The sequence below is a fragment of the Chamaea fasciata genome, unplaced genomic scaffold, assembly GCF_029207755.1.
Source record: "Chamaea fasciata isolate MVZ Bird 193981 ecotype frontalis unplaced genomic scaffold, bChaFas1.0.hap1 SCAF_210, whole genome shotgun sequence".
Lineage (NCBI taxonomy): Eukaryota > Metazoa > Chordata > Aves > Passeriformes > Sylviidae > Chamaea > Chamaea fasciata.
In genome coordinates this window covers 104,749-116,915 of record NW_027094295.1, presented here as the reverse complement: position 1 = coordinate 116,915, position 12,167 = coordinate 104,749, and the positions used below count along the sequence as shown (strand labels likewise).

At 52.2% G+C, this 12,167-nt stretch overlaps 2 long non-coding RNA genes across 3 annotated transcripts; both read right to left on the bottom strand.

Moving 5' to 3' along the window:
* Positions 1-340: 340 nt before the first annotated feature.
* LOC136304880 (uncharacterized) lies at positions 341-1,588 on the bottom strand. Of its 2 annotated transcripts, none has more exons than XR_010724876.1 (3): positions 1,287-1,588; positions 1,001-1,152; positions 341-429 (listed from the first exon to the last, which is right to left on the bottom strand). It is a non-coding gene; the product is annotated as an uncharacterized lncRNA (long non-coding RNA). The 2 variants fall into 2 exon arrangements; XR_010724875.1 differs by lacking the exon at positions 341-429 and adding an exon at positions 667-886.
* A 3,468-nt stretch (positions 1,589-5,056) lies between these two features.
* On the bottom strand, positions 5,057-7,797 carry LOC136304877 (uncharacterized). The gene is made up of 3 exons (XR_010724874.1): positions 6,787-7,797; positions 5,401-5,623; positions 5,057-5,239 (listed from the first exon to the last, which is right to left on the bottom strand). It is a non-coding gene; the product is annotated as an uncharacterized lncRNA (long non-coding RNA).
* Positions 7,798-12,167: the final 4,370 nt, after the last annotated feature.

Below are 12,167 nucleotides of genomic sequence, written 5' to 3'. Positions count from 1 at the left end.
AAGCTCAGCAGGATGGGGACAGGATAGGTTTCTATTCCATAGATTTGGTTAATTCTAACCCTCATCCCCTGGGGGTCACCTGTCAGATTTCCCTGGAATTCAGCCACCCCCTGAGCTCGGGCTCCAGGTGATGTTTCAGAGCAGGAGAAGGCACTGGCCGGCCTGTGCTGAGGCAGCCCCTGTGCCCTCGGGAGGACACAGCTCCCTGCAGGAGCTCAGCTCCTTTCCGAGCCCCAGCAGTGGCCTCTGCAAGTGCCTTTCCCTCAGGCAAGGGATGCCCATCCCTGCCTTCAGCACACCTCCAGTGGGACCCACCTGCAAACCGGCTGGCTCCCTGGAAAAGTCCAGACTTCATCCAAACGAAACTCCATCCCACTCAAACCTTTGATTTTGAGGCATCTCCGAGGGCCGTTGCTCTGGATTTAATTTCTGTGAGGGAGGAGCACCTTGGCTTTAATGCTGCCGACGGGTGATGTCCTCAGGCTGAAAGGGAGGGGATTTGGGGTGGCCAGGACATCCCTGGCAACTGTGTGGGAGCTCCGGGAGGTGGGAATTGCTGTCTGAGCCCCTCTGCAGACAGCCCGAGCCGCCGTTCCCGGGCAATGCCAGCTGTTCCCTGGGGAGCTCTTGGGCTGTGGGTGCCTCTGTCCAGGCTGCAGCATCTCCCCGTGCCCGGTGGGAGCAGCCCCTGGCCGAGGAGCCGCGGCAGCCCCGGGGCCGTGTCCGTGCCAGCCCCGAGCCCGGCCCCGGGCCCTGCGTTTGGCCGCCGCTGCCACGGGCGGGGCCCCGCAGGCACAGCTCCTCCCCTGCACATCATCCCAGGGCTGCTGGCCCCGCTGGGGCTGCCGGCCTCCTTCCTCCCTGCGCCTCCGGGCACCCGGGACACCTGCAGGAAACATCGAGGGACACTGCAGGCGGCACGGGGGGGCACCGAGGCCTCCGGCCAGAAAAGCAGCCCCGGCCTCAGCAGCTGCCATCAGTTTGGCCCGGCAACACTCACCTGCAGGAAACGCCCCTGTGCGGGTGGGACCGGCCCTGCCTCTCTCCAGAACTTTGGCCGTGGAAGAAGGGAAGCCTCAGGACTTGTCCTGCTCCTTTCCGCCCAGAAAGAGACTTTGTGTAAGTACTTTTACGGCAGCTGTTGAGTAAATCCTGGAAAGGACAGGAAATCAGCGTCACTGGAAGAGCTTTGTGCTGTCGTGACCTGCCAGCCAGTTCTGCCCTCGAGCCATTCCAGGGGCTGGTGTGTGAAGCAGCTTTGGCAGAGAAGGCGGCACTGCACTTACCTTAGTGGGGCCAAGCGTTGCCATCCTATGGAGGTCCATCCCCATAATGCAGAGATTGGTTCAGCTGCTTGGAGCAGAGTCCGGGTAATGCCAAGGTGCTGAGTTCGATTCTCAAACGGTCCGTCTGCTTGAGAGTCAGATTTTAGGATCCCTCTCAGGCTCAGTATATCCTGTGACCTGGAAATAAGAGGAAAATTCTCGGCTGAGTTTTAATAAAACAGCTTTTGCCATTGCAGGGTGTGAGCTGCACTCGGTGATTTTCGGCCGCGATGAGCCCCACGAGCATTCCGCCCTTCCTTGCCGCCATCTTGGTTGCGTCTGAGGCCACTTCCGGTCCCGCCGGCATCTTTTTTGCGGCACCGCTAAGGCCCCCGGCAGGTGTTTACACAGACGCCTGACTAAATCCACGAATCCGAACCCGGAGGCGGCGCGGATGAGCACATGGCCGGTGTCTGCACACCTGGAAACGCCGCGGAAAATTGCGCCCGGGCGGCGCTGTAGTCGGGGTTTTTGTGCAGGCATCTGCGTAAACGCCTACAGGGTCCTTACTTTTTCCCGCCCTTTTGGCCGCCCTTTTTGGAAGGTCGGGCGCCTCGCGCCTCGGCGCCATTTTGTGAGGGGCGTCGCGTGACTTCCGCTTTTCCTTGCTGCCATCTTGGTTGCTCCTGAGGCCATTTCCGTCCCGGCCGCCATGTTCTTTGTGGCTCGGCATAGGCCTCCGCCAGGTGTTTACACAGACGCCTGACTAAATCCACGAATCCGAACGCAAGCGCGTCGCGACTGAGCACACGGCCCGTGTCGGCACACCTGGAAACGCCGCGGAAAATTGCGCCCGGGCAGCGCCGTAGTCGGGGGTTTTGTGCAGGCGTCTGCGTAAACGCCTACAGGGTCCTTATTTTTTCCCGCCCTTTTGGCCGCTTTTTTTGGAAGGTCGGGCGCCTCGCGCTTCGGCGCCATTTTGTGAGGGGCGACGTGTGACTTCCGCTTTCCCTTGCCGCCATCTTGGTTGCTCCTGAGGCCACTTCCGTCCCGGCCGCCATGTTCTTTGCGGCTCGGCATAGGCCTCCGCCAGGCGTTTACGCAGACGCCTGACTAAATCAACGAATCTGAACGCGGACGCGGCGCGACTGAGCACACGGCCCGTGTCCCCACACCTGGAAACGCCGCGGAAAATTGCCCCCGGGCGGCGCCGTAGTCGGGGTTTTGTGCAGGCAGCTGCATAAACACCTATAGGGTCCTTATTTTTCCCGCCCTTTTGGCCGCCCTTTTTAGAAGGTCAGGCGCCTCGCGTCTCGCCGCCATCTTGGTAGTGGAACCCACTAAAATGCCCCCTCGGCCGCTCACACAAGCGCCTGACTCAATGGACTGCCGCCCGCGGCGCCGCTGCGCCCCCATCCCGTGTCCGCACACCCGCAGACGCCGCGGAAAAGCGCGCCCGGACGGCTCCGGGGTCCGGGTGGCGCGCGCAGGCAGCCGGCTGTCACGCGCCCGGGCTCCTTGCCTTTTTCCCTCCCTTTCGGCCCCGAGCTGCGGGCGGGCGGGCGGCAGCGCCGCCCCCGAGCTCACAATGCGGGGCTGCCACGCGCGTCGGGGACGGGCGGGGGGGACAGCTGCACTACCGCTCTTTGCCCACACGATGGCAGCATTGCCGCACAGATCAGGCGGGACGGGCGGGAGGGACAGCTGCACTACCGCTGTTTGCCCACACGGTGGCAGCATTGCCGCACAGATCGGGCGGGCCGGGCGGGGGGGAAGCTGCACTACCGCTCTCTGCCCACAGGGTGGCAGCACTGCCGCGCGGCGGCGCGGAGCGGAGCCATAAACGAACGTGCCCAGAAATGCCCTGGCGAACAGCCTCCGGAATAAATGGCCCAAAAGACCCCCGAGCACACCTGCGAGAACCCTGCCAGCAACCAGACCGAAACAAAAAAGCCTTTCGTTCAGGCTCTATTTCAATATTTTTTATCTTTGTGATTCTGATATTTACATTAATCATTACAATTCAGCTTTTATATTATGTACATTATACATCATGTATTATGTTTATTATACTATTATATTTATTATATATATTAAGTATAGAAAGTTATATATAAAATAATTTATTATTTATTATGTAATGTTATAAATAATAATACATTTCATTGAAATATCATGATTATGTACATTATAGATGTTTATATTATGTATATTATATATATTTATAAAACGTGTAGTATGTAATAATATATTGTGTATTTATTATTTATATTATTTTTCATATCCTATACTTTTTGTTATTTTTCTTTTTCATTATTTTTTAATTCGTTTGTTTATATTTTAAATGATATTTTACACTAGATGAATTCATTAACCTAACACATCAGAAACACAATTAATTTGAATTAAATGAGCCTGGTTTTCTAAGGGGTAAAGTTTTAATCTTTATTCAAATAATATGCGCATGTTTTCTCTTTCTCTATGGTTTTTTTTTTGGTGGGTTGCGGGGGATTTTATTTTGTGGGTTTTCTTTTTTTGTTCGCTTTGTTTTGGAGTTCTTTGCTAATAAACAAGCAGGGTCGGAGAGTTCAAAATAAAACGTCTACTTTGTTTTTATTGCCCCCTCTGAAATACGCCTCGACAGCCTGGACAGCAGGCCGCTGCTGGTAACACTGTGCACGGGTAGGAGGAGACCTGGTCGGGGCTGGGAAGGAAAAAACGGCACCACGGTGGTCACAGCTTTCTCCCTTCAGGAGTTTTATGGAGCAGAAAATACAGAGCTTTTGCCAACTGCGCTCTCTATGACATCCCGACGTCCAGCGGGCACGGAGGTCATTTCTCATCTTTCTTGCCAACAGCCAAACCCCCAGGCGCCCGGGGGAAGAAAGAGTATGGGGAAAAAAAAAAGGAACAAAGAAAACATGAAAAAATAAACCAAAACTATAGAAAATAATAAATAAAATTAAAATACCAAAAGAAAAAAATTTCAAAGTAACAAAAAAGTGGAAAAAAAATTTAAACAAAAAATTAAAATAAAAAACTAAAAGTAGTTTTAACAAGTAAATAAATAGCTAAAGAAAAAAATATAAAAATTAAAAAACAGAAGAAAAAGTCTTTGAAAAACCACAAAACGCAACATGAGAAACCACAACAAAAGAGCATAAAAATACAAAAATAACAAGAAATAAAATACAAAATTAAATAAATGCAGCTTTCACCTCCTGCCACTGCCTAAAAAAGCACCATGGCTTTCCTCAATTATGCAGCAATAAGGGAAACAAACCCAGTGCCCCCCAGAACAGAAGGTTTTCTAGACAATTCCCACTTTTGCTTGGAAACAAATTCTATTTTAGTGGGAAGCTCATTTTGGACAAACACCCAAATGTGCCAAGGTAGGAAAGAACCAGCCCCTTGTGTCCAAGGAACAGCAGCTAGGCCTGGATTCAGGTTTTAATGGCATTTATGTAATTAAAAATGCAGTAAATTGAACTTTACAAAGAGATGAATCATGGCAAATAAATACTTCAACGTTTTCTTGGGAATTCACAGAATTTTGTGGAGATGGTGCTGGACAATTCCTGATTTACCAACATTAATTGGGTAAATTTCCTTGGAAATGTGCTCTACAAGGTGCAAAAATTCCAATTAGGATGGAAAATTGGAATAAATAAATATTCCCTTACTAAAATCAGAGAGAAAATCAGAGTTATTCCTTCAAATAAAAGGAAGGAATAACATCTAAATCCAAGCTTGCCTGGAAAACAAGCTCAGGAATTTCTAACATTGAAAACTTTTGCAAGAGTCATGAAGTTGGTGAAAGTTCATGGAATGATGATTTAAAATCTGCTTCCTCTGCTCTAATTTAAAGGGAAGTGGGAATTCAACAGGTCCAGTTACTCCTATCCAACCTTGGACTGGGATAAGGCCTTCCAGTGGCTTCACTTCCTACTGGCTCTCTCCTTTTCGCCAACTACCTGCAAGAGGAAAAGCAACAGGAATAAAGTCTCAAACAGGATGGCCTTGGTCCAGGCAGACTGAAATGCAGCTCCCAGGGAGGGAGGCCAGGCTGTGCCTCGGGGAGCTCCGGGAATCTGGGATTGCCCGTGGGATTCAAGGGCTGGAAAAGCACACCCACCTGCCAGGTTCAGTGCTGGGACCGAGCAAGGCCGGGGCTCGGGGGCAGCAGTCAGAGCTGGGACTGCAGGAGAACACCCCAAACCCGGGTTAAACATCCGGCATGACACGCAGCACGCTCCGGGAGAAACTCGGGTGGGAGAAGCCCCGGGATGCTCCACGTTCCTTGCCCTTGGCAGCTGTGCCAGGGCCTCCATCAGAATGCTGACCTCACCGTGCAGCTCCTACAAAATAGGAGAACTTATGGGAATCGCCCAGCAATCCATGGACTTCCAGTTATTAAGAACCACAGCTGCAGCGAAAGGTGCCCAAACTCTACTGCAAACCAGCAGGTCTGAGGAGACGCAGGGATTTATTCCTGAGGGGACACAAGGATCCCTCAGCCAGCCAGGATTTCTCCCAGGCTCTTCCCACTGCTCTCTGAGGACACAAACAGCAGTTTTTCCCTGGAGTTCCCCTTTCCAACAATGCCAAGACTCATGTTCTCCTCCAACCCCAGGTTCAGGAAGGAAAGTAGGAATATTATCACTGCACAGACTGTCCAGGAGGGTGTGACTGAGGCAGCAGCACCAGCTCCCACTCCACTGCTGCTCTGGATTCCTGAGCAGCTCCTTTCCATCCTGCCCTTCCCAGCACCATTCCCTGGGTGCCATGTCCACAGACACCTTCTCCATGCAGCTTAAAACCCACAGACACCAACAGAAAGGAGATCAAAAATCAATTCACATGCTGCTAGTCAGAGAGAATGGGAGAGGCCTAAAAATCTGCATTTATTTTAGAACACTAGAGCAATTTCTTCATGACCCTGACTATCAGTGATGGGCAGATAAACACCTTCTTTAACTTACTACCTGCAAAAACATCAAGTTTCAAGTTTAGTAAAGATAAAATTTTGCTGCAAAAATAAAAGAGGTGGGATGTTGGTGTTAGTGCTTTAACCTTCGGACATTAGCGGGTATTTGTAAAACAAATTCATTATTGAAGCAGCTAACTTGAAAATAAGGGGGTTTTACAATAAAGTTGACCAAAAAAGAGTCTCAAAATTAAGATATAGGTTGCACAAATATTTAAGAAAAAAAAAGTTGTCTTTCGTGCATATAACCTGCCAGCCTCTCATGTTTTCAGTCCTTACCATTTATTTTTACCAAGGTGATGACTAAAACCTTGTCAAAAGCTCAAAAAAAAAACCAATCCAGGACAAGGCAGGTGTTTTCCCAAGTACCCCCAGTGTGGAGCTGTGTCAGCCACAAGTGTTTGCTCCCTCAGCCCAGCCCGGAGCAGGCTCCAGCTGCTGCCCAGGGGTTACCAAGGGACTCACCTGTTTCAAGCTGTAAATGCAGGTGGCCTGCACTGGAGTGCCAAAAAATGTGAAATATGTGACTCTCACCTTGAATAGCGATCGATCTTCTCAGGGGAGCCCCTCACCCAGGATGGGGGGCTCTGCCACGGATTTCATCCCTCTGCATCTGAAAGAAAGTTGGGACAAAAGTCAGAGTGCTGCAGGATACCTTGACAGCTCCACACATCTTGTGGCAATCTAGGAATACCCTCTACAGTCTAACTAAACCCCACATCACAAATTTCAAGCCCCCGGCACTATTACCCTCGTACCCCTACACCCAGACTGAGCAGCAAGGCAGAGCAGCTCCCGGCCAAACACACACCAACACCCGTGACACAGCACAGGACAAACGAGGGGACGCAACAGGGACAGAAAACGCTGGGCGAGAAGAATGACCCTGAGGGTCCAGAGAACTCGGAATGAGATGACCGAGGTGAGACTGAAAGTGAGCTGGCCAGGCTCAGAGAATCCTCTGACTGTCTTTGCATTCTCACAAGACCTAACCCGCCGGAATGGATCAGGGCGGTGCACGGCTGTCAGTACAGCTCAGAACAAGACCTGAAAAGGCATCGGACTGGATGCTTGTGAAGAGAGATGGATTCTGATGAGTGTCCGAGCAGCTGAGACAAAGGCACCTGGCTGAGGAGCACAGAGATCAGAAATGCTAAGACTGATGCCAGAGGTTTTGATAAGCCCCCGAAGGGCTAAGGGAAAAGAAAGCAAACACAAGACATCCAAAAGTCACAGAGTGCAAAACAGACAAGTAACACAAGACACGCCAGGACTGCTCTGCCCTGCACACCTCAGCACTGTAATCCAGAATGAGACTTTCCTTGATGTAGCCTAAGGGGTCACATCTTGGACATCCCTGTCACCAAAAATGACTCAAAAAATCCCTCCCAGTGGCCCCTGATCCCACACCCCGCTTTCAAGCCCTCCCTGGCTCCGAGCCCTCCACTTATCTCTTGCATGTCCAGGGCGATGAATCCACGCCAGGTCCCAAAGAAGGCTGCCTCTCCCTCGGGGAAATTCCTGCTGTGACCAGGGTGGTGTCTCCTCGTCAGCTACAATAAAGAGAACCAAACATGACCATGTGCTCTTAGCAGCACATCAGCCAGAAACCAGCAATTCTGCTACTCACAGTCTCCTAAGCTTGCCCGTGTCCTCGGCCCCGCGCTTCAGCTGCGCTCAGAGGCCAACGCCGGCGTCGCAGGGTCTGCCTGGGTAAAGAGCAGACAAGGTGACGTGGCAGCGCTGGAACTTGAGGGGACCATCCCTCCTCCTCCTTCTCCTCCCTGACTCACCTCAACTCCTCGCCCGTTATCCAAGACTACCTGGATGGGGCCTTCACAAGGAGAAGATCAAGGCTCCATCACAGACTCCTGGAATGCTCCCGGAGGGCTCACGGGTGAGGTGACGCGGGTCTGTCGTCCGGTTGGTGAGAGGGGAGCTCGGCCTCCTGCGAGTGGACTCCCTAAAACACACAATAACGGAGGCTTAGAGTTGCACCAGCGAGTGAGGCTTGAACAATAGCAACGGCTTCTGTCCACCCATCGCTGCTCACCTCGCCCACGTCAGCTTGACTGCTGAGATCCGGCTTCACCACCTAAAAATAAAGACAAAGAACAGAGATGTAACACAGCCATCATTTACACCTCCCCTGCAAATCAAAACAGTGACTGACCTTCTCAGGGGAGCCCCTCACCCAGACTGGGGGGCTCTGCCACAGATTTCATCCACCTGCATCTGAAAGAAAGTCAGAACAACAGTCAGAGTGCGGCAGGATACCTTGACAGCTCCACACATCTTGTGGCAATCTAGGAATACCCTCTACAGTCTAACTACACCCCACATCACAAATTTCAAGCCCCGGGCACTATTATCCTCGTACCCCTACACCCAGACTGAGCATCAAGGCAGAGCAGCTCCCGGCCAAACACACACCAACACCCGTGACACAGCACAGGACAAACGAGGGGACGCAACAGGGACAGAAAACTCTGGGCAAGAAGAATGACCCTGAGGGTCCAGAGAACTCGGAATGAGATGACCGAGGTGAGACTGAAAGTGAGCTGGCCAGGCTCAGAGAATCCTCTGACTGTCTTTGCATTCTCACAAGACCTAACCCGCCGGAATGGATCAGGGCGGTGCACGGCTGTCAATACAGCTCAGAACAAGACCTGAAAAGGCATCGGACTGGATGCTTGTGAAGAGATGGATTCTGATGAGTGTCCGAGCAGCTGAGACAAAGGCACCTGGCTGAGGAGCACAGAGATCAGAAATGCTAAGACTGATGCCAGGGGTTTTGACAGGCCCCTGAAGGGCTAAGGGAAAAGAAAGCACACAGAAAACACCCAAAGGACAGAGTGCACAACAGACAAGTGACACAACACACACCAGGACTGCTCTGCCCTGCACACCTCGGCACTGTGATCCAGAATGAGACTCTCCCTGGATGAAACCTAAGGGGTCACAGCTTAGACATCCCTGTCTTCAAACCTGACTCAAAAAACCTTGCTAGTGACCCCACACTCTTCTTTCATGCCCTCTACGGCTCTGAGCTCTCCACTTATCTCTCAGATGTCTGGGGAGGTGCATCCACGCCGGGTCCCAAAGAAGGCTGCCTCTCCCTCAGGGAAATTCCTGCTGTGACCAGGCTGGTGTCTCCTCGTCAGCTACAATAAAGAGAACCAAACGTGACCCTGTGCTCTTAGCAGCACATCAGCCAGAAACCAGCAATTCTGCTACTCACAGTCTCCTAAGCTTGCCTGTGTCCTCGGCCCTGTGCTTCAGCTGCGCTCAGAGGCCAACGCCGGCGTCGCAGGGTCTGGTCTAAAAATAAAGACAAAGAACAGAGCTGTAACACGGCCACCATTTACACCTCCCCTGCAAATCAAAACAGTGACCGACCTTCTCAGGGGAGCCCCTCACCCAGGATGGGGGGCTCTGCCACAGATTTCATCCACCTGCATCTGAAACAAAGTTGGGACAACAGTCAGAGTGCTGCAGGATACCTTGACAGCTCCACACATCTTGTGGAAATCTAGGAATACCCTCAACAGTCTAACTACACCCCACATCACAAATTTCAAGCCCCCAGCACTATTACCCTCGTACCCCTACACCCAGACTGAGCATCAAGGCAGAGCAGCTCCCGGCCAAACACACACCAACACCCGTGACACAGCACAGGACAAACGAGGGGACGCAACAGGGACAGAAAACTCTGGCAAGAAGAATGACCCTGAGGGTCCAGAGAACTCGGAATGAGATGACCGAGGTGAGAAGGAAGGTGAGCTGGCCAGGCTCAGAGAACCCTGCAGGAACAAGATGCCATCGGGATGACTTATCCCAAGAAATGCAGAGATGGATGCCCGAGAATCCTACGGTCAGAATCCTCCACCTGTCTTTGCATTCTCACAAGACCTAACCCCCTGGAATGGATCAGGGCGGTGCACGGCTGTCAGTACAGCTCAGAACAAGACCTGAAAAGGCATCGGACTGGATGCTTGTGAAGAGAGATGGATTCTGATGAGTGTCCGAGCAGCTGAGACAAAGGCACCTGGCTGAGGAGCACAGAGATCAGAAATGCTAAGACTGATGCCAGAGGTTTTGACAGGCCCCCGAAGGGCTAAGGGAAAAGAAAGCAAACACAAGACATCCAAAAGTCACAGAGTGCAAAACAGACAAGTAACACAAGACACGCCAGGACTGCTCTGCCCTGCACACCTCAGCACTGTAATCCAGAATGAGACTTTCCTTGATGTAGCCTAAGGGGTCACATCTTGGACATCCCCATCTCCAAACCTGACTCAAAAAATCCCTCCCGGTGGCCCCTGATCCCACACCCCGCTTTCAAGCCCCCCCTGGCTCCAAGCCCTCCACTTATCTCTTGCATGTCCTGGGCGATGAATCCACGCCGGGTCCCAAAGAAGGCTGCCTCTCCCTCGGGGAAATTCCTGCTGTGACCAGGCTGATGTCTCCTTGTCAGCTACAATAAAGAGAACCAAACGTGACCCTGTGCTCTTAGCAGCACATCAGCCAGAAACCAGCAATTCTGCTACTCACTGTCTCCTAAGCTTGCCCGTGTCCTCGGCCCCGTGCTTCAGCTGCGCTCAGAGGCCAACGCCGGCGTCGCAGGGTCTGCCTGGGTAAAGAGCAGACAAGGTGACGTGGCAGCACTGGAACTCGAGGGGACCATCCCTCCTTCTCCTCCCTGACTCACCTCAACTCCTCGGCCGTTATCCAAGCCTACCTGGATGGGGCCTTCACAAGGAGAAGATCAAGGCTCCATCACAGACTCCTGGAATGCTCCCGGAGGGCTCACGGGTGAGGTGACCCGGGTCTGTCGTCCGGTTGGTGAGAGGGGAGCTCGGCCTCCTGCGAGTGGACTCCCTAAAACACACAATAACGGAGGCTTAGAGTTGCACCAGCGAGTGAGGCTTGAACAATAGCAACTGCTTCTGTCCACCCATCACTGCTCACCTCGCCCACGTCAGCTTGACTGCTGAGATCCGGCTTCACCACCTAAAAATAAAGACAAAGAACAGAGCTGAAACACAGCCATCATTTACACCTCCCCTACAAACAGAAACAGGGACTGACCTTCTCAGGGGAGCCCCCTCACCCAGGATGGGGGGCTCTGCCACAGATTTCATCCACCTGCATCTGAAAGAAAGTCAGGACAAAAGTCAGAGTGCTGCAGGATACCTTGACAGCTCCACACATCTTGTGGCAATCTAGGAATACCCTCTACAGTCTAACTACATCCCACATCACAAATTTCAAGCCCCCGGCACTATTACCCTCGTACCCCCACACCCAGACTGAGCATCAAGGCAGAGCAGCTCCCGGCCAAACACACACCAACACCCGTGACACAGCACAGGACAAACGAGGGGACGCAACAGGGACAGAAAACTCTGGCAAGAAGAATGACCCTGAGGGTCCAGAGAACTCGGAATGAGATGACCGAGGTGAGACGGAAGGTGAGCTGGCCAGGCTCAGAGAATCCTCGACCTGTCTTTGCATTCTCACAAGACCTAACCCGCCGAATGGATCAGGGCGGTGCACGGCTGTCAGTACAGCTCAGAACAAGACCTGAAAAGGCATCGGACTGGATGCTTGTGAAGAGAGATGGATTCTGATGAGTGTCCGAGCAGCTGAGACAAAGGCACCTGGCTGAGGAGCACAGAGATCAGAAATGCTAAGACTGATGCCAGGGGTTTTGACAGGCCCCTGAAGGGCTAAGGGAAAAGACATCAAACACAAGACACCCAAGACACAGAGTGCACAACAGACACAACACACCCTGGGGCTGCTCTGCCCTGCACACCTCAGCACTGTGATCCAGGATGAGACTGTCCCTTAATGTAGCCTAAGGGGTCACATCTGGGACATCCCCATCTCCAAACCTGACTCAAAAA